The sequence below is a fragment of the Symphalangus syndactylus genome, chromosome Y, assembly GCF_028878055.3.
Source record: "Symphalangus syndactylus isolate Jambi chromosome Y, NHGRI_mSymSyn1-v2.1_pri, whole genome shotgun sequence".
Classification (NCBI taxonomy): domain Eukaryota; kingdom Metazoa; phylum Chordata; class Mammalia; order Primates; family Hylobatidae; genus Symphalangus; species Symphalangus syndactylus.
This window is the reverse complement of record NC_072448.2, coordinates 23,566,631-23,587,292: the sequence shown is the minus strand read 5'-3', so window position 1 is coordinate 23,587,292 and position 20,662 is coordinate 23,566,631. Positions and strand designations below refer to the sequence as shown.

General features: G+C 38.0%; 1 long non-coding RNA gene across 2 annotated transcripts in view; it reads left to right on the top strand.

The window, feature by feature from the left end:
• The first annotated feature begins 11,967 nt into the window (after positions 1–11,967).
• The window catches only part of LOC134736084 (uncharacterized), a 107,400-nt gene continuing 98,705 nt past the window's right edge, over positions 11,968–20,662 (top strand). The window contains exon 1 of one of the 2 annotated variants that reach the window (XR_010119783.1): positions 11,968–11,992. This is a non-coding gene — a long non-coding RNA (uncharacterized lncRNA). Of the gene's footprint in view, positions 11,993–17,243; positions 17,259–20,662 lie in introns of those variants that run through there. The other variant, XR_010119784.1, reaches the window with a different exon arrangement.

Below are 20,662 nucleotides of genomic sequence, written 5' to 3'. Positions count from 1 at the left end.
GAACCAGGATGCACAGCAGGAGGTGAGCAGCAAGTGGGCAAGTCCACCTCTTGTGAGATCAACAGCAACATTAGATTCTCATTGGAGCACTAACCCTGTTGTGCCCTATGCATGCGAGTGATCCATCTGCATGCTCCTTGTAAGAATCTAATGCCTGATAACCTGTCCCCCCAGATGGTACTGTCTAGTGGCAGGAAAACAAGCTCACAGCTCCCACTGATTCTATATTATGGTGAGTTATATAATTGTTTTATTATGTATTGCAATGTAGTAATAATAGAAATAAAGTGCAAAATAAATATTATGCATTGAACCATCCCCAAACCATCCTCCTCCCTCCAGCCCCTCAACTGCCCTGTCTGTGGAAAAATCATCTTCTATAAAACTTATCCTTGGTGCCAGAAAAGTTGGGGACTGCTGTTCTAGACAACCTTGAAGGAAAGCAAGTTGAGGCACTTTTAAAAGAGATCAAGAAGTAATGTAATGGAAAATAGAAATAGGGAGTGCCAAGAATCCGTTTCTATTAGAACAGCCATTAAATAGGCAAAAACATCAACTCTTTTGGCACTCTGGAATCGAATATAAACAGAGACCCCAGGGTACTACTTAGTTTAGAATGAAGAGACTGCTAAAGTTCTCTAAGGATTGTGGCATTTGACTACCTGCCTATTATCCCATATTGTCCACCTTGGCAATAGTTGTGGAGACAGCAGCCCCACATTACTGATATAGCTTACTGGCTTTAACAAGATGAATGAAATAAGAACAAAACTTGAAGTTAATTTTCTTAAAAAAAAATCAAAATTTGTAGGTATATTAAAAGGAAACTCAGAGCAATGAATATTTGTAAATACATTATAAGATAAGAAAGATCTTCAATTAATAACATGTTCATACCTTAAGGAAAAAGGAAAAGGCAAACTACTAGCTACCAGAGGAAGGAAATCAATATTAGCGTATAGATATGTGAAGCAGATAATATAAAAATAATAGAATCTCTGAAACCTATGGTTCCTCCTTGGAAAAAGATCAAAGTTGTCAAACCTTTAACTGGACTTCCTGAAAATGAAAGAAGATGTAAATAAGCAAAATTAGAAATGAAAGTGGGGACATTACTACTCCACAGTAAAAATGGCCATAAGAAAATACTATGGAGCCAGGTGTGGTGACTAACACCTGTAATCTTAGCACTTTGGTATGCTGAGGCAAGTGGATTGCTTGAGTTCAGGAGTTCAAGACCAGCCTGAGTAACATGGCAAATGCCTGTCTCTATACAAAAATACAAAATTAGCCCAGTGGTGATGGATGCCTGTAGTCCCAGCTACCTGGGTGGCTGAGGCAGAAGGATCCCGAGACCAGGAGTTGGAGGCTACAGTGAGTCATGATCCTGATGGTGCACTCCAGCCTGGGCAATAGAGGGAGACACTGTCTCAAAACAGAAAATACTGTGAACAATTGTGTGCCAACAAATTAGATAATTTAGATGAAATGTATACATTCTTTTTTAATATACTTTAAGTTCTGGGGTGCCTGTGCAGAATGTGCAGGTTTGTTACACAGGTATACACGTGGCATGGTGGTTTGCTGCACCCATCAACCTATCATCAACATTAGGTATTTCTCCTAATGCTATCCCTCCTCTAGTCCCCCACCCCGCAACAGGCCCTGGTGTGTGATGTTCCCCTCCCTGTGTCCATGTGCTCTCATTGTTCATCTCCCACTTATGAGTGAGAACCCCTTCCCCTTCCCCTTCCTCTTCCCTTCCCTCCCTTTTTATCCGAGGTGGAGTCTCACTGTGTCACCAAGCAGGCAGGGGCACAATCTCAGCTCACTGCAACCTCCACTTGAGTTCAAACAATTCCTCTGTCTCAGCCTCCCAAGTGGCTGGGACTATAGGCCTGCATCACCATGTCCAGCTAATTTCTGTATTTTTAGTAGAGACAGGGTTTCACCATATTGGTCAGGATGGTCTCGATCTCTTGACCACAGATGGTCCACTTGCCTCGGCCTCCCCAAATGCTGGAATTACAGGCATGAGACACCATGCCTGGCCTTGGTTTTCTGTTGTGTTAGTTTGCTGAGAATGATGATTTCCAGCTTCATCCATGTACTTACAAAGGACATGAACTCATTCTTTTCATGGCTGCATAGTATTCCGTGGTATATATGTACCACATTTTCTTTATCCAGTCTATCACTGAAGGGCATTTGGGTTGGTTCCAAGGGTTTGCTAATATAAAGAGGGCTGCAGTAAACATAAGTGTGCATGTGTCTTTATAGCAGGATGATTTATGATCCTTTGGGAATATAGCCAGTAATGGGATTGCTAGGTCAAATAGTATTTCTGTGTCTAGATTCTTGAGAAATTGCCAAACTGTCTTTCACAATGGTTGAACTAATTTACACTCCCACCAATAGCGTAAAAGCATTTCTATTTTTCTGTGGCCTCACCAGCATCTGTTGTTTCCTGACTTTTTATTAATTGCCATTCTACCTGGTGTGAGATGGTATCTCATTGTGTTTTTGATTTGCCTTTCCCTAATCACCAGTGATGAGCTTTTTTTCATCATCAAATGATGATGAGCTCATCAAATGATGATGTGCATTTTTTGTTTGGCTGCATAAATGTCTTCTTTTGAGAAATGTCTGTTCATGTCATTTGCCCACTTTTTGATGGGGTGTTGTTTTTTTTTAAACTGTAAATTTGTTTAAGTTTCTTGTAGATTCTAGATATTAGACTTTTGTCAGATGGGTAGCTTACAAAAGTTTTCTCCCATTCTGTACATTGCCTGTTCACTCTTATGATAGTTTCTTTCACTGAGCCGAAGATCTGTAGTTCAGTTAGATTCCATTTGACAATTTTGGCTTTTGTTACCATTGCTTTTGGTGTTTCAGACATGAGGTCTTTGCCCATGCCTATGTCCTGAATGGTATGTGCCAAATTTTCTTTATCCAGCCTATCATTGATGGGCCCTTGGGTTGGTTCCAAGTATTTGCTATTGTGAACAGTGCTGCAATAAACATACATGTGCATGTGTCTTTATAGTAGCATAATTTATAATCCTTTGGTTATATACCCAGTAATGGGATTGCTGTATCAAATGGTATTTCTAGTTCTAGATCCTTGAGGAATTGCCACATGATCTAGCACAGAAAACCTGGAACAGAGCTATAAGAAACAGACTGCATCAGTAATCAAAACACTCACACTTCTGGGCCCCAGGGCTCCTATGTATAATCCCAGCCTTTTCAGAGGCTGAGGCGGGTAGATCTCTTCATCGTGGGAGGATGAGGCAGCAGTGAGCTGAGATGATAGCACTGCACTCCAGCCTGGATAACAGAGTGAGACCTTTCTCACAAAAACACACACAAAAAACAAAAAATACTCCCTACACAAACTAAGACCTGATAGCTTCAATGTCCAAAAAATGGAAAAAGAGTGAACACTTCCAACCTCATTCTATAAAACATTACTCTCATGAAAACAAATAAACTTCATGATCATGTAGACTGGAACAGAAAAGTCATTTTAAAGTACCATCCTTCCATGACTAAAAACACTCAAAAACTAGACGTAAGGGGAACAGAGGAACTTTCTTAACATGATAAAGGACTTCCTCAAACAAGCCACACTGCAGCCTTGACCTCCTGGGCTCAAAAAATCCTTGTGCCTCAGCCTCTCATGTAACTGGGACTACATGCATGCACCACCATGACTGGCTCTCGTTCTGTTGCCCAGGCTTGTCTCAAACTCCTGTAATCAAATGACACTCCTATCTCAGCCTCCCCAAATCCTGGGATTGTAGACATGAGCCACCATGCTTGGCTAAGAGCATTTAGAAAACACAGTTAACATTTAAGTTATTACTAACTGTAGGCATCTTTTGAATTGCATGCCTATATCAAAACGTCTCATGTACCCCATAAATATATACACCTACTATGTAGTAACAAAAAAAAAAATTAAAAACCACAATTAAAGTACTTGAACAACAGTCTTCCCCTGAGGTTAAGAACAAGAAAAGTCTCTTTTTTTTTAGTATTTTACTGATTTTCAAGTTTTTAAAAATTATGCAAACACTACATGCTTTTTATAAGAATTATCATTACTGAAATAAGTGAAAAATATAACTAACAAAATTGTTATCATTCTCCTGTCCTCACCCTCTCAGTCCCCAGAGGAGCCTCCTGTAAAGGACACCCATTTTTACTTTTTACGAGACATACAAGTATTTTATGAGTACTTTACGAGACTTACAAGCCATAAAGTTAGGCCAGAAAAAGACATGACATTACCATATAACAGGTATTTCTGTCTTTATATACCAGCAATGAAATTTGTGAAATTTCTCAAAATTGAAAATTTAGAAAATAATTTTAATTACAATGTTTTGAGAGTAACATATACTCAAATTTATTCACAGAGGTAAATTACTTGTACACAGAAAACTACAAAGTAGTGCCGAAAAAAAATTAAAGAAGTCCTTAAGTAGATAGAAAGATAGGCCATATTCATAAAATATGTTATTAAAAGTCTAAAGGCTTTTAATGAAAAAATGGAAAAGCACATCCTCAGAATTATATAGAATTGCAAGGAATCGTAAATAATCAAGTTGAAAGACTCACACTGCTTGACTTCAACACCTACCACAAGCCAGTAACTGAAACAGTGCCATAGAATAAAAATAGTCATATAAGTCAGTTTAATAGAATTGATAATGCAGGACAAACTTGTCTCTCTATGCCTAATTGATTTTCAACAAAAATGCCTAAGATAATTTGATTGGGCATTGACACTTCTAGAAATGGTGTTGGAAGAAAGAAAGAGCTATATGTAAAAGAATTATATCATACTTGTTTCTTATATAATTAAGGTGGCTCAAAAACCTAGATGCAACAGCTAAAACTATACAATTTAGAATTAAACAAACGAAACTACTTGAAGAATAAAATCTTTATGTCTTTGAATTTGGTATTAAATTCTTAGTTATGACACCAAAAGCATGAGCAAATAATAATACCAATAAAATTGAACCTCAAAATTAAAACCTTTACTGCATCAAAAAATTAGAATGTAAGTAGAAAAATATTTGTAAATATTTTGTCTCATTTTATAGATTTATGTCTCATAAAATATTTATGTCTGCTCAATAAAATAAGACAAAACATTTCTATGTTATATATCTAATAAGAATATGGTATACATATAAAAACAACAAAAAAGTAAACAAATTAGAAAAAATAACTTGAAAGATTTCTGCACGAAATCTGCATGAAAAGATGTTCAATGTTAGTAATCATTAGGAAAATGCAAATGAAAATAATAATACTTTTATTAATATTTTATTTCTTGCAAAGATGATCAAGAACTGCTCAAGAGAACAAACATGAAAGTTATTCTTGAATATTTACAAACAAGAATTTTAAGAAAATAAGGACCTTAATGGTTAACTTAATGGGGAATTCCCTGCTACTTGCATTTTTTTTTTAATTATACTTTAGGTTTTAGGGTACATGTGCACAATGTGCAGGTTTGTTACATATGCCATGTGCCATGTTGATTTCCTGCACCCATTAACTCGTCATGTAGCATTAGGTATATCTCCTAATGCTGTCCCTTCCCCCTCCCCCAACCCCACAACAGTCCCCGGTGTGTGATGTTCCCCGTCCTGTGTCCATGAGTTCACATTGTCCAGTTCCCACCTATGAGTGAGAACATGCGATGTTGGGTTTTTTGTCCTTGCAATAGTTTATTGAGAATGATGATTTCCCGTTTCATCCATGTCCCTACAAAGGACATGAACTCATCATTTTTTATGGCTGCATAGTATTCCATGGTGTATATGTGCCGCATATTCTTAATCTAGTCTATTGTTGTTGGACATTTGGGTTGGTTCCAACTCTTTGCTATTGTGAATAGTGCCGCAATAAACATATGTGTGCATGTGTCTTTATACCAGCATGATTTATAGTCCTTTGGGTATATACCCAGTAATGGGATGGCTGGGTCAAATGGTATTTCTAGTTCTAGATCCCTGAGGAATTGCCACACTGACTTCCACAATGGTTGAACTAGTTTACAGCCCACCAACAGTGTAAAAGTGTTCCTATTTCTCCACATCCTCTCCAGCACCTGTTGTTTCCTGCCTTTTTAATGATGGCCATTCTAACTGGTGTGAGATGGTATCTCACTGTGGTTTTGATTTGCATTTCTCTGATGGCCAGTGATGATGAGCAGTTCTTCATGTGTTTTTTGGCTGCATAAATGTCTTCTTTTGAGAAGTGTCCGTTCATGTCCTTTGCCTGCTTTTTGGTGGGGTTGTTTGTTTTTTTCTTGTAAATTTGTTTGAGTTCATTGTACATTCTGGATATTAGCCCTTTGTCAGATGAGTAGGTTGCAAAAATTTTCTCCCATTCTGTAGGTTGCCTGTTCACTCTGATGGTAGTTTCTTTTGCTGTGCAGATGCTCTTTAGTTTAATTAGATCCCATTTGTCAATTTTGGCTTTTGTTGCCATTGCTTTTGGTGTTTTAGATATGAAGTCCTTGCCCACACCTATGTCCTGAATAGTATTGCCTAGGTTTTCTTGTAGAATTTTAATGGTTTTAGGTCTAACATTTAAGTCTTTAATCCATCTTGAATTAATTTTTGTATAAGGCGTAAGGAAGGGATCCAGTTTCAGCTTTCTACATATGGCTAGCCAGTTTTCCCAGTACCATTTATTAAATAGGGAATCCTTTCCCCATTTCTTGTTTTTGTCAGGTTTGTCAAAGATCAGATAGTTGTAGATATGCGGCATCATTTCTGAGGGCTCTGTTCTGTTCCATTGATCTATGTCTCTGTTGTGGTACCAGTACCATGCTCTTTTGGTTACTGTAGCCTTGTAGTATAGTTTGAAGTCAGGTAGCGTGATGCCTCCAGCTTTGTTCTTTTGGCTTAGGATTGACTTGGCGATGCGAGCTCTTAGTTGGTTCCACATGAACTTTAGGGTAGTTTTTTCCAATTCTGTGAAGAAAGTCATTGGTAGCTTGATGGCGATGGCATTGAATCTATAAATTATCTTGGGCAGTATGGCCATTTTCACAATATTGATTCTTCCAACCCATGAGCATGGAATGTTCTTCCATTTGTTTGTATCCTCTTTTATTTCATTGAGCAGTGGTTTGTATTTCTCCTTGAAGAGGTCCTTCACATCCCTTGTAAGATGGATTCCTAGGTATTTTATTCTCTTTGAAGCAATTGTGAATGGGAGTTCACTCATGATTTGGCTCTCTGTTTGTCTGTGATTTGTGTACAAGAATGCTTGTGATTTTTGTACATTGATTTTGTATCCTGAGACTTTGCTGAAGTTGCTAATCAGCTTAAGGAGATTTTGGGCTGAGACAATAGGGTTTTCTAGATATACAATCATGTCATCTGCAAACAGGGATAATTTGACTTCCTCTTTTCCTAATTGAATACCATTTATTTCCTTCTCCTGCCTGATTGCTCTGGCCAGAACTTCCAGTACTATGTTGAATAGGAGTGGTGAGAGAGGGCATCTCTGTCTTGTGCCAGTTTTCAGAGGGAATGCTTCCAGTTTTTGCCCATTCAGTATGATGTTGGCTGTGGGTTTGTCGTAGATAGCTCTTATTATTTTGAGATATGTCCCATCAACACCTAATTTGTTGAGAATTTTTAGCATGACGGGTTGTTGAATTTTGTCAAAGGCCTTTTCTGCATCTATTGAGATAATCATGTGGTTTTTGTCTTTGGTTCTGTTTATATGCTGGATTACATTTATTGATTTGCATATGTTGAACCAGCCTTGCATCCCAGGGATGAAGCCCACTTGATTATGGTGGATAAGCTTTTTGATGTGCTGCTGGATTCGGTTTGCCAGTATTTTATTGAGGATTTTTGCATCAATGTTCATCAAGGATATTGGTCTGAAATTCTCTTTTTTGGTTATGTCTCTGCCAGGCTTTGGTATCAGGACGATGCTGGCTTCATAAAATGTGTTAGAGAGGATTCCCTCTTTTTCTATCCATTGGAATAGTTTCAGAAGGAATGGTACCAGTTCCTCCTTGTACCTCTGGTAGAATTCAGCTGTGAATCCATCAGGTCCTGGACTGTTTTTGGTTGGTAAGTGATTGATTATTGCCACAGTTTCAGAACCTGTTATTGGTCTATTCAGAGATTCAACTTCTTCCTGATTTAGTCTTGGGAGGGTGTATTTGTCGAGGAATTTATCCATTTCTTCTAGATTTTTTAGTTTATTTGCATAGAGGTGTTTGTAGTATTCTCTGATGGTAGTTTGTATTTCTGTGGGATCGGTGGTGATATCCCCTTTTTCATTTTTTATTGCATCTATTTGATTCTTCTCTCTTTTCTTCTTTATTAGTCTTGCTAGCGGTCTATCAATTTTGTTGATCTTTTCAAAAAACCAGCTCCTGGATTCGTTAATTTTTTGAAGGGTTTTTTGTGTCTCTATTTCCTTCAGTTCTGCTCTGACTTTAGTTATTTCTAGCCTTCTGCTAGCTTTTGAATGTGTTTGCTCTTGCTTCTCTAGTTCTTTTAATTGTGATGTTAGGGTGTCAATTTTGGATCTTTCCTGCTTTCTCTTGTGGGCATTTAGTGCTATAAATTTCCCTCTACACACTGCCTTGAACATGTCCCAGAGATTCTGGTATGTTGTGTCTTTGTTCTCGTTGGTTTCAAAGAACATCTTTATTTCTGCCTTCATTTCATTATGTACCCAATAGTCATTCAGGAGCAGGTTGTTCAGTTTCCATGTAGTTGAGCGGTTTTGAGTGAGTTTCTTAATCCTGAGTTCTAGTTTGATTGCACTGTGGTCTGAGAGACAGTTTGTTATAATTTCTGTTCTTTTACATTTGCTGAGGAGAGCTTTACTTCCAACTATGTGGTCAATTTTGGAATAGGTGTGGTGTGGTGCTGAAAAAAATGTATATTCTGTTGATTTGGGGTGGAGAGTTCTGTAGATGTCTATTAGGTCCACTTTGTGTAGAGCTGAGTTCAATTTCTGGATATCCTTGTTAACTTTCTGTCTCATTGATCTGTCTAATGTTGACAGTGGGGTGTTAAAATCTCCCATTATTATTGTGTGGGAGTTTAAGTCCCTTTGTAGGTCACTGAGGACTTGCTTTATGAGTCTGGGTGCTCCTGTGTTGGGTGCATATATATTTAGGATAGTTAGCTCTTCTTGTTGAATTGATCCCTTTACCATTATGTAATGGCCTTCTTTGTCTCTTTTGATCTTTGTTGGTTTAAAGTCTATTTTATCAGGTACTAGGATTGCAACCCTTGCTTTTTTTTGTTTTCCATTTGCTTAGAAGATCTTCCTCCATCCCTTTATTTTGAGTGTATATGTGTATCTGCACATGAGATGGGTGTCCTGAATACAGCACACTGATGGGTCCTGACTCCTTATCCAGTTTGCCTGTCTTTGTCTTTTAATTGGAGCATTTAGCCCATTTACATTTAACGTTAATATTGTTATGTGTGAATCTGATCCTGTCATTATGATGTTAGTTGGTTATTTTGCTCGTTAGTTGATGCAGTTTCTTCCTAGCCTCAATGGTCTTTACAATTTGGCATGTTTTTGCAGTGGTACCGGTTGTTCCTTTCCATGTTTAGTGCTTCCTTCAGGAGCTCTTTTAGGGCAGGCCTGGTGGTGACAAAATCACTCAGCATTTGCTTGTCTGTAAAGTATTTTATTTCTCCTTCACTTATGAAGCTTAGTTTGGCTAGATATGAAATTCTCAGTTGAAAATTCTTTTCTTTAAGAATGTTGAATATCAGCCCCCAGTCTCTTCTGGCTTGTAGAGTTTCTGCCAAGATCAGCTGTTGGACTGATGGGCTTCCCTTTGTGGGTAACCTGACCTTTCTCTCTGGCTGCCCTTAACATTTTTTTCCTTCATTTCAACTTTGGTGAATCTGACAATTATGTGTCTCGGAGTTGCTCTTCTCGAGGAGTATCTTTGTGGAGTACACAGATTCTGTGTATTTCCTGAATCTGAATGTTGGCCTGCCTTGCTAGATTGGGGAAGTCCTCCTGGATAGTATCTTGCAGAGTGTTTTCCAACTTGGTTCCATTCTCCCTGTCATTTTCAGGTACACCAATCAGACGTAGGTTTGGTCTTTTCACATAGTCCCAAATTTCTTGGAGGCTTTGTCCATTTCTTTTTATTCTTTTTTCTCTAAACTTCCCTTCTCGCTTCATTTCATTCATTTCATCTTCCATCAGCGATACCCTTTCTTCCAGTTGATTGCATCTACTACTGAGGCTTCTGCAATCTTCACGTAGTTCTCGAAACTTGGCTTTCAGCTCCATCAGCTACTTTAAGCCCTTCTCTCCATTGGTTATTGTAGTTATCCATTCTTCTAATTTTTTTTCAAAGTTTTTAACTTCTTTGCTATTGTTTTGAATATCCGCCCATAGCTCAGAGTAGTTTGATTGTCTGAAGCCTTCTTCTCTCAGCTCGTCAAAGTCATCCTCCATCCAGCTTTGTTCCGTTGCTGGTGAGGAACTGCGTTCCTTTGGAGGAGGAGAGGTGCTCTGATTTTTAGAGTTTCCAGTTTTTCTGCTCTGTTTTTTCCCCATCTTTTTGGTTTTATCTACCTTTGATCTTTGATGATGGTGATGTACAGATGGGGTTTTGATGTGGATATCCTTTCTCTTTGTTAGTTTTCCTCCTAACAGTCAGGACCCTCAGCTGCAGGTCTGTTGGAATTTGCTGACGGTCCACTCCAGATCCTATTTACCTGGGTATCAGAAGCAGAGCCTGCAGAACAGCAGATATTGGTGAGCAGCAAATGTTGCTGCCTGATCATTCCTCTGGAAGTTTTGTATCAGAGCAGTACCAAGCCGTGAAAGATTTCAGTCTGCCCTTACTGGGGGGTGCCTCCCAGTTAGGCTACTCAGGGGTCAGGGACCCACTTGAGGAGGCAGTCTGTCCATTCTTGGATCTCCAGCTGCATGCTGGGAGAACCACTACTCTCTTCAAAGCTGTCAGACAGAGATATTTAAGTCTGCACAGGATTTTGCTGCCTTCTGTTTGGCTATTCCCTGCCCCCAGAGGTGGAGTCTACAGAGGCAGGCAGGCCTCATTGATCTAAAGTGCGCTCCACGCAGTTCGAGATTCCCGGCCACTTTGTTTACCTACTCAAGCCTCAGCAATGATGGGTGACCCACCCCCAGCCTCACTGCCACCCTGCAGTTTGATCTCAGACTGTTGTGCTAGAAACGACCGAGGCTCCATGGGCATAGGACCCTCTGAGACAGGCATGGGATATAATCTCCTGATGTGCCATTTGCTAAGACCACTGGAAAAGCACAGTATTAGGGTGGGAGTGACCCGATTTTCCAAGTGCCATCTGTCACCCCTTTCTTTGACTAGGAAAGGGAAGTACCTGATCCCTTGCACTTCCTGGGTGAGGCAATGCCTCACCTTGCTTCTGCTGATGCAGGGGGCACTGCACCCACTGTCCTGCACCCACTTTCTGACACTGCCCAGTGAGATGAGTGCAGTACCTCAGTTGGAAATGCAGAAATCACTCGTCTTTTGCGTTGCTCAAGCTGGGAGCTCCAGACTGGATCTATTCCTTTTTGGCCATCTTTGCTCCACTGAAAGCCTGATCTTAATAGAACTTAGCTGTGAATCCATTTTGACATGTGCATTTATTGTTGTTGTTGGGTTTTCCTTTTTATTACTGATTCTAACTCACTGCTTATTATTGGTTTGTCCAGAATTTCTATTCCTAATTTAAGGTAAGAATTTTGAATATTTCCAGAAATTTATCAATTTTCTCTAGATTTTTGAGTTTGTGTGCAAACACGTTCATAGTAGTCTCTAAAGACATTTTGTATTTTGCAGTGTTTGTTGTATTGTCACAGTTTTCACTGCTAATGAAACTTGTTTGAATCTTTTTTTTCTTAGTCTAACTAGTAACCTATTAATTCTGTTCATTTTTTTTCAAAAAAACTTTTTTTTGTTTCATTTATCTTTTGGTTTTTCCTTTTCTATTTTATTTGGTTCCACTATGATCTTTGTCATTTCTTTTTTTCTACTAGTACTGGATTTGGTTTGTTATTCTTTGTTTGCTTTCATGAGGTGTGGTATTAGGTTGTCAATTTGTGATATTTCAGACTTTTTGATGTAGGCATTTAGTGCTATAATCTTTCCTTTTAACATTTCTTTTGCAGCATCCACAGGTTTTAGTAGCTTGTGTCACTGTTATCCTTTATTTTGAAAAAAAATATTTAATTTTTATTTTGATTTTATTGTTTACCCCAAAATCATATTTGAGTACACTGTTTAATTTCCAGGTTTTTGTGTAGTTTTAAGAGGTATTTCTTTTTTGGAATTGATTTTTTTTTTCCAATGTGGTGTGAGAACTTGATCTGATCTCAATTTTCAAAATTTATTGAGACTCATTTACTAGCCTATCATATGGTCTATCTCAGAGAGTGCTATGCATACTAATGAGAAGAATGTATATTTCTATTCCAGATTTTAAGTTAGGAAGGTTGTATGTTTCCAAAATTGTATCTATTTCCTCTGGATTTTTGAGTTTGTGTGCAAAGATGTGTTCACAGTTGCTTCTAACAATATTTTGTATTTTGTAATGTTGGCTGTATTGTCTCTATTTTAATTTCTAACTGTGCATGTTGAATCCTTTTTTTCTACTTGGGTGAATATTTTGTACATACCTGTTACATCCATTTGTTTTACAGTGCAGTTTAAGTCCAGAGATTTTTGTGTTAGTTTTCTGGCTTCTTAATGATCTGTCTAGTGCTGTCAGTGGAGAATTGAAGTCTTCCCATATTATAGTATTACTGTCTGTCTATTTTCATTGGTCTATTACTAATTGTATTACAAATTTGTGAGTTCCAGAGTTTAGAGCATATTTATTTAGAACTGTAATATTGTCTTATTGGGTTGATTCTTTTATCATTATATGGTAACCTTCTTTTTCTTTTTACACTGTTTCTTGAAAGTCTGTTTTATCTTAGAATGGATTCTCCCACACATTTTTGGTTTCCATTTGCATACATATCTTTTGCCACACCTTTGCCTGGAGTCTATAAGAATTAGAATTTTTATGTGTTAAGTGTGTCTTCTGAAGACAGCAGATAGTTGGTTGGTAATTTTTTTATGCAATCTGTAAATACATATATTTTAAATTGGGCATTATTATAATTTATGTTCAACATCAATACTTAATGCAAGGTACTGTTCCACTCATTGCATTGATTCTTACCTAGTGACTTTGTGTTATTCATTCCATTTTATTTTTTAAGCCTTTTGAATTTTATGCTTTGAGGTATTTCCACTCTGTTTCATACCAAACTTTTGTTTTAGGATTTAGAACTCATTTCAGCATTTCTAATAGGACTTGCCTGACATTAACAAACTCCTTCAATATCCTCTTAACTTTTGCTGGTCAGAGAAGGACTGTTTCTCCTTCATTTATTATATTTAGTTTGTGTGGATACAAAACTCCTTGGCTGATCAGCTATTCTGCTTAAGAAGACTTGAGATAGGACTCCAATTTTTCCTTGCTTGTAATGTTTCTACTGAAAATTTTGCTTAGTCTGAAAAACTTTCCTTTTGTATTATCTAATGCTTTTATTTCACTGCTGTTAGAATTATTTTCTTCATGTTACATTTAAATAGCATATTCAATATATGCTTTGTTGATGCCCTTTTTGCAATACATCTCCCAGACGTTTTAGGAATGGCTTGTATTTTTACATTTAAATTTCTAGCAAAGCCAGAAAAGATTTTCTTAATTATTTTCTCAAGTGTGTTGCTCCAACTTTTTTCTTCTTTTTCTTCAGGAATAGCTATATGTCTTAGATTTGCCACTTTACATAATTCTATATTTCTTACAAATTTATTTATTCTTCAGTTAATCTGATTGGGCTAATTTAAAAACCTTTTCTTTAAGATTTGAAATTCTTTCTTCTACTTGTTAAACATTTCCAAAGCATTTTAAAGTTTCCTAAATGTGTCTTTGATTTCTATAAGTTTTGATTGTTTTTTCTCTAAAATATTTATACTTGGAAACTTTTTTACTAATACTCTGAATTCTTTTGAAATTTATTTTGCTAGTTTTTATCTTTCCCTTGTAGCACCTTATGTAACTTATAAATGAACTTTTGAATTATTTATCTGGTATTTCAAAGACTTCCTTTTGGTGTGTATTCACTGTGAAAGAACTAATGTGTCCTTTAATGGATGTTATTGAACTCTGTTTATTCATATTCCCAGAATGATTTTTTTGTTTTCTTCTCATTTTTCTATAATTATTTTTGTATTTATTTTTTATTCAACTATGTTTTTTTAATTTCTTTTTTCCCATTGAGGCTGTGCCTTCAATGTTTTCAACTTACCATCACCTAGATTCAGTTCTGGGTGCTTTCAGTGGTAAAGACTCTATATGAGTTTCTTGATTATAGATTATCTTTTTGTGGTAGCTTTCTCAGATGCTGGTTATAGCAGTGATGTGCTCAGTTTGTGGGCAGGTTTACTGTTTTCTCTGTGGCTGAAATAACAGAGGTCTCTTGAAGCTCCATAATAGTTTTATTTTTTAACTTATTTCCTTCTCCCTCCAATGTTTCATTTACTGGGTGAAACAGTTCAGGCTTCAGGAAAGTAGAAAGTGTCCATGAGTAAGAATCGGCTGCATCTAAAGCAGGTGGGTAAATGCAATACCAAATGGTGGGCAGAAGTCCCAGTTGACAGAGGTAGCCAGAGGAGCTCTCAGTGAAACACAACGGGGACTTCTCAGAAAGAAGAAAGTAAGGCACCTCAACTCCCCTGTTGAGTCAGCAAGAATGCAGTCTACCTCCTAGTCACACTCCTAACCCAGTGTTCCAGCTTTTCAAATCAGACAGGTACTTCTTCTTATCTTCAGACATGTTAATTTTCCATGTCGAGAGGGATTGTGACTCACCTTCATGCAAGCCTGAACGTTTATAACACTCCTTTTATGGCAATGCATTCACCCTAAAATGTTTCAGAAAGTCTGACTACAAGTGAATCCAGGCCAAACTCCTATGGAAGAAGTTCCAGCTCTGTCTGCAGTGGCAGGTGATGGCGAAAAGCCTCCTTCTCCAAGACCCCTCACAAGCATCAGAGCTGCCTGTTGGGATAAAGCCATAGACTTTCTTCACTGATCACCGCACTGCACTTGTGTCCTTGCTGCAAGAAATTTCTAATAGCCGGGTGCAGTGGCTCATGCCTGTAATCGCAGCACTTTGGGAGGCCGAGGCAGGCGGATCACGAGGTCGTGAGATAGAGACCGTCCTGGCTAACAGGGTAAAACCCCGTCTCTACTAAAAATACAAAAAATTAGCAGGACGTGGTGGCGGTCGCCTGTAATCCCAGCTACACGGGAGGCTGAGGCAGAATGGCGTGAACCCGGGAGGCAGAGGCGGAGCTTGCAGTGAGCTGAGATCGCGCCACTGCACTCCAGCCTGGGCGACAGAGCAAGACTCTGTCTCAACAACAACAACAAAAATTCTAACAAGTGGAAAGTTCTGGGACTCACTTCCTGCAGTCTGGGGTGCTCCCTTGATATGGTAGACTCCTCCTACCCCTGCCTTACAAGTTTCTGAGGGCCAGACTACTGTGAATGCTGTTCTCTTCTGGTTCTAACCACCCAGTATGGCTGTGTCACATCCAGACTTTTCCTGGGAAATGCCTACAGTGACCTAGTGATGTGACCTGTCCTCTCATTTTCCAGCAGTGAGCACCAGAACCAGTTCTCATGAGTGTGGAAGCTCAGCAATGTAGACTGCCATATTTTCTTGGGTTATAAAAACCCTTAATGTATTGACTTTCTTAATTATCAGCTATATAGTGAGCCTGTGTAAAGACTGAAAATCTCCTGGGTAGCCAGTGTGATGCAGGCAATGGTGATAGCTGAAGTACTGCAAAAAATTTCTTCTTCCTGGGTTTGGTGTTACTGTCCCTACAGTTATAATGGAACATGGTTGGCATCCGACCAGGAGATGGCTCTTGCAAAACAGCACCAGCTATGGTAATAATGGTGGAATTTCTGTTTGTTATGTTAGTGTGTATACTTTGGTATCTCAAGCAATAGATGGAGCCATAAAGCTTCCAAAAATTCTTGTCTGTTGTGTTAAGCTACCAGGTCGGGTGGAGGAGAAAAGCTGAGTATGGGGGCAAGTCTGTACTCTGGCTCCCTGTGTGCAGGTACAAGTACTGGTTCCACTGGGAATCAGAGGACAGTACAACTGAGTGTGAGGGAAATGTTCCAGTGTGAATCACAGATGCCTCTGCTGCACAAAAGAAGTCACACAAGGAAGTGGGGGTAGCAGGTGGCAGTAAGCCAAAGTCAGCTGCAATGAAGTTGTCATGGCAAGTCTTAGACTTATAATGTTTCCATAGCAACAATTAGCTGAGCTCCAGATAATCTATCCTTAGAACTCAAAACTTCCCCAGACTATAAGTCACTGCAACTAAGACTAAAACCATAGCTTTTATGTCATGCCTTCCTGTTTCACTCATGAAGCAGTAGTGCCCAGCATCTGTACCTGTGGCTGTAGCACACTTTTTACTCACCCCCTGGTTCTGCAAAGGGAGTTCATTCCTACTCAAGATTATATTATCATTATTAGTTGGGGGCTTGGCTCAACTTGTGACCACTACCTGAGTTAGCTGGCAAACTTCCATTAGGCTCCCTGGTAGTTAGGATCAGGAGTGGCTTCCCTCTGTACTGACTGTAGTCTGTGAGTGCACACAAAGCATGTCCTGATGCCAGTCCTCACATACTCCCCACCACTCATTAAATAAGGTTCAGGACTAGGTAGTGTTAAGGCCTTCTCTCATGGCCTGGATTGCCAAGCTCGCCAGTGGGAGTGTGTTATGGTGACAGTCCCTCTCCCTCTTATCCTCTGGAGACTCAAAGTTTTTTTCTTGGCTCATGATGTAGGCCCACCACTTTTTTCCCAAGGTTCTGTGGTATTATTAAGTTTTTCTGTTAAATTCCTGTGTTAATTCTAGAAAAAAAAAAATTCAGCATGAATATCTATACACTATTTTGTCTTTCCGTGTTGGAGAGGCATGCTAATAGAATGCTTTCAATGCACCGTCTTGGAAACCTAAAAATGTAGTTCATAGGATATTAGAAATGTTTCAAAACAAAAAGAACATTCTGGATCAAACAAAGTAAATATTAAGTAGGAAAGTAAAAACTATGAGGTTAAAAGGCTTATAAAAATTTTATGTGGTTAATAGCTAACTGAGATTAAATTTCCTATTGAAGTTTTATTGAAATTACCTTTAATATATTAATAATGCACTAATATGGACATAAAATTTGTTTTTCTCTTTAGAATAAAATTGTCCTAGAAAAAACTTTTGATCCTAGTGTGGTGGCTCATGTGTATAATCCTAGCATGTTTGGAAGCTAAAGCAGAAGGAACCCTTGAACCCAGTAGTTTAAAACCAGCCTAGGCAATACAGGGAGACCCCATCTCTACAAAAAATAAAAATAAATAACTGGATGTAGGGAGTGTGCCTGTATTCACAACTACTCAGGAGGCTCATATGGGAGGATTGCTTGAGCCCAGGAGCTCATGGCTGCAGTGACACTTGATTGTATCACAGCATGCCAGACTTTGCACACAGTCAGACCCTCTCTTTGGGAAATATTTTTTAAAAACTTTTGAGTTAAATGAAAAAAAAATGAGGAGAGATAGGAAGAGACAGATTTAGTCACTACACTTTGTTAAATCTTTTGTTGAGAAACTGAACCTCTTAGTTATCAAAGTGTAAATGCCTATGCTTTTTGAAATCTTTAACTTATCATTTTGGTTAAATGACAATCATTTTACAGTTACCTGTGATACAATTTTTAGCAAGTGTTTTAAACCTTTGATATTTGACAAACTTTTCAAAATCAAATTTCAAATTATACATTTACATTTGTGAACCTTAAATTAGCTTCTTATATATTAGGGCTCCTAAAAGCCCAAAAGAGACATGTTAGGCTTACTTGGTATGTTAAAATCATATGGAAAGCCTTTTCAATAAAAAAGATGTTTAACTTTCTTTGACTTATATTTCCACAAATACCTCATTAGCATATGTTCCAAAATTGTAAAAGATTCCTAAAATTATTTTGTCTTGTTATATGTTATCAATTATAATTATGATTATTATAAGTTTTTGTATGCCATACAGTCAATTCTTTCTTGTCAATTTATTTTTAATTATTATTATACTTTAAGTTCTAGGGTACATGTGCACAATGTGCAGGTTTGTTACATATATATACATGTGCCATGTGGGTTTGTCATTTACATTAGGTATTTCTCCTAATGCTATCTATTTCCCATTACCACAACCCAAGACAGGCCCAGTGTGTGATGTTCCCTGCCCTGTGTCCAAGTGTTCTCATTATTCAATTCCCATCTATGAGTGAGAACATGTGGTATTTGGTTTTCTGTCCTTGTTATAGTTTGCTCAGAATGATGGTTTCCAGCTTCATCCATATCCCTGCAAAGGACATGAACTCATCCTTTTTGGTGGCTGCATAGTATTCCATGGTGTATATGTGCCACATTTTCTTAATCCAGTCTATCATTGATGGACATTTGGGTTGGTTCCAAGTCTTTGCTATTGTGAATTAGTGCCTCAATAAACATACGTGTACATGTGTCTTTATAGTAGCATGATATATAATCCTTTGGGTATATACCCTGTAATGGGATTGTTGGGTCAAATGGTATTTCCGGTTCTAGATCCTCAAGGAATCACCACACTGTGTTCCACAATGGTTGAACTAATTTACAGTCCCACCAACAGTGTGAAAACCTTCCTTTTTCCCCACATCCTCTCCAGCATCTGTTGTTCCCTGACTTTTTAATGATCACCATTCTAACTGGTATGAGATGGTATCTCATTGTGGTTTTGATTTGCATTTATCTGATGACCAGTGAAGATGAGCATTTTTTCATGCCTCTGTTGGCTGCATAAATATCTTCTTTTGAGAAGTGTCCATTCATATACTTTGCTCAATTTTGATGGGATTGTTTGATTTTTTCTTGTAAATCTATTTAATTTCTTTGTAGATTGTGGACATTAGCCCTTTGTCAGATGGGTACATTGCAAAAATTTTCACCCATTCTGTAGGTTGCCTGTTCACTCTGATTGTACTTTCTTTGACTGTGCAGAAACTCTTTAGTTTAATTAAATCCTATTTATTAATTTTGGCTTTTGTTGCCATTTGTTTTGGTGTTTTAGTCATGAAGTCCTTGTTCAGTCCTATGTCCTGAATGCTATTGTCTAGGTTTTATTCTAGGGTTTTCATGGTTTTAGGTCTAACATTTAAGTCTTCAATCCATCTTGAATTAATTTTTGTATAAGATGTAAGAAAGGGATTCCGTTTCAGCTTTCTACATATGGCTAGCCGGTTTTCCCAGCACCATTTATTAAATAGGGAATCCTTTCCCCATTTTTGTTTTTGTCAGGTTTGTCAAAGGTCAGATCATTATAGATGTGTGGTGTTATTTCTGAGGCCTCTGTTCTGTTCCATTGGTCTATATCTCTGTTTCGGTACCAGTACCATGCTGTTTTGGTTACTGTACACATTTAGTATAGTTTGAAGTCAGGTAACGTGATGCCTCCAGCTTTGTTCTTTTTGCTTAGGATTGTCTTGGCAATGCAGGCTCTTTTTTTGGTTCTATATGAATTTTAAAGTAGTTTTTTTCAATTCTGTGAACAAAGTCATTGCTAGCTTGATAGGAATGGCATTGAATCTATAAATCTAAAAATCAATAGGGCCATTTCCATGATATTGATTCTTCCTATCCATGAGCATGGAATGTTCTTCCATTTATTTGTGTCCTTCTTTATTTTTGTTGAGCAGTGGTTTGTGGTTCTCCTTGAAGAAGTCCTTCACATGCCTTGTAAGTTGGATTCCTACATATTTTATTCTCTTTGTAGCAATTATGAATGGGTGTTCATTCATGATTTGGCTCTCTGTTTGTCTGTTATTTGTGCATAAGGATGCTTGTGACTTTTGCACATTGATTTTGTATCCTGAGACTTTGCTGATGTTGCTTATCAGCTTAAGGAGATTTTATGCTGAGATGATGGGGTTTTCTAAATATACAATCATGTCAGCTGCAAACAGGGACAATTTGACTTCCTCTTTTCCTAACTGAATACCCTTTCTTTCTTTCTCTTGCCTGATTGCCCTGGCCAGAACTTCCAACACTACGTTGAATAGGAGTGGCGAGAGAGGGCATCCCTATCTTGTGCCAGTTTTCAAAGGGAATGCTTCCAGTTTTAGCCCATTGAATATGGTACTGGCTGTGGGTTTTTCATAAATAGCTCTTATTATTTTGAGATATATTCCATCAAAATCTAGTTTATTGACAGTTTTTAGCATGAAGGCTGTTGAATTTTGTTGAATGTCTTTTCTGCGTGGTTTTTGTCTTTGGTTCTTTTTATGTGATGGATTGCGTTTATTGATTTGCATATGTTGAACCAGCCTTGCATCCCAGGGATGAAGCCAACTTGATCTTGGTGGATAAGCTTTTGGATGTGCTGCTGGATTTGGTTTGCCAGTATTTTATTGAGGATTTTCACATGGATGTTAATCAGGGATATTGATCTAAAATT